Here is a 2,194-nt window from a genome sequence, read left to right as displayed (position 1 = left end):
AAAAAAAAAAAAAAAAAAGAAAAAAATCCTAAGGATCCATTCCGGCCAACTCCGTAACCAAGCTCGTAAACTTGTGCCTCGTGCAACGAGACCACCGTTTCTCTCATCCCCCTCGTGCCAGCCTTCCCTCCCTTCTCCTCTTCCCCCTTCTCTCATGATCCCCGATTGACGCGTTCCGCGAAAGGAAACCTCGTTCCCTCCAATTTACGTAGTTTTCTCCGCGCAGCAACCAGTCGGCAACCTTTTGCCGCCTCTAAAAATAGTAATCCGCGGAGTGAGCTAATCCCATTGAATTCGTGCGAGAAAGGGGTTAAAGGGAGGAATCCAAGGATTGGGTGTAATGACATCGAGAGGGGAAAGAGAGGGGAAAGAAAGAAAGAAGAGCAAAAGCGTCTTTTAACAGAGTCTTTTGTCTTTTGTTTGATTCGAGCATACGGATGAGCCTCGGCCCTAACGCGTTAAGGCCCTCGTACGTTAAACGATCGTGCGTTACGTACGGATAAACAGACCGATTACAACCTCGTCAAGGAGGAATTTTTCTTTTTCTCTTCTTTTTCTCGCTGATTGAAGTCGTTTGAGTCGTTGATAGAGACTTATTGACGTTGGATCGGCGGTGGTGGTTGGTGGTGTGTTGGAGGAGGAGGAGGAGGAGGAGGAGGAAGAGGAGAAGAAGAAGAAGAAGAAGGAGATCGGCTTGTTGAGATTTGCAGAGAATTAAGATCGGCAAGCAAGGTTTTAAGAGAGGCCTATGTTTTTTTTAACAACCTTGGAGGATATATTTTTGGACGATTGAAATATCGTAGCGATTATCTCGTGGATCTCGAAACAAGAACGAAACAGGAATCGTAATGTTCGAGCGATTCGAGAGGGTGGAAGAATATTTTCTTTTTATTTTTTTTTTTTTCTTCGCCAAAGAAGATGGATGTTGCATCGAAACAATCCTCGTTTGCATGAGGATCAAGCCAAAGTTGGAGATGTTATTTGTTATAATGAACAAGAATATATGAGAACAAGAAAGTTATAATTGTGCATTGGAATTAGATTTTATAGATCGTTGAAATTATAAAAGGTTTCCATACTTTGAAGAAAATAAAGAATTATTATATTCTTTAGAGAAATATTTTGGAGAAGATGTGTTAATAAGGAGAAAGAAATGGTGAAAGGTAAAATATTGAAGTATTTCGCGTTTAGGGAGATCTGATAAAATAAAAAAAATGAGAGAAAGATTGTGATCTTGCGCATTGGTAACTATTTTCCGTGAAAAAAAAAAAAAAAGGAAAGAAGAAGAAAAAGGGTGTGGTTTACGATCCTATCGTTTCACACAGAGAGCATCGAGCGTCGTCTTAGCACATAATTTCCACTACCATCGGATATCATCCTTGTCCCCTACTGTTTCCCCCACGCATTTCTTCTCCACAAGCTGTCACACTAAATGCCCTCTACATTTTAAAAAGGAAAGACTCCATCACTATTTGTGCGATATATGTAACACATTCCATTGTACGTTGCTATTTATAGCTTGGAGCACGAATATCCAAGATAAAGAGCAACGTTGTTAAAACCTTGTAATCTCTGTAAAATACGAGAGATAATAGAAATATTTGGAAATATCATCTACCGAGATCTACGATAAATGTAAACGAATATAAATATTCCAATTGAAAAATTCGATGAACGTTGTTTATTTCATTAATTAAGAAATTTTTAAATACGATGATAAATCGGGTAATTTATTATTCGATTGGATATTCGCTATCCAAGTTCGAACTAGGTGAATGATGGGTAATATTAAGTTGGGCGACTCAGGATGACACCACGGCATTCCAAGCGTCCCCCGTTGGTGCAACTCCTCCTCTAATGACAATATCGTGTTTGACAGATTATTTTATTTGGGTTAAGCGCCTTAACACTTTCGATCAGGTACGCGTTTCGGTACATTCTATAACCATAATCCGAGAGATTTAGACAAGAGGAACCGCGCGAATTATGGTTTCGAGTTGCCGATCCAAATAAATCCATTTCGACCCATCCATTTACCTTTCTTTCCGAATCACGATTAATATTAATATTTTTCTTTGAAAAAAAAAGAATCGAAAGTTTAAGAAATCTTTAAAAATGAATCGATTTTTCGTTAAAAAAAAAAAAAACCAAAGTTTAAAAAATCTTCGAGAACGAATCGATATTTTTCGTTAAA

The sequence above is a fragment of the Apis dorsata genome, unplaced genomic scaffold (assembly GCF_000469605.1).
Source record: "Apis dorsata unplaced genomic scaffold, Apis dorsata 1.3 scaffold_77, whole genome shotgun sequence".
Taxonomy (NCBI): domain Eukaryota; kingdom Metazoa; phylum Arthropoda; class Insecta; order Hymenoptera; family Apidae; genus Apis; species Apis dorsata.
The sequence above is the reverse complement of the archived record's forward strand: the minus strand, read 5'-3'. Positions refer to the sequence as shown.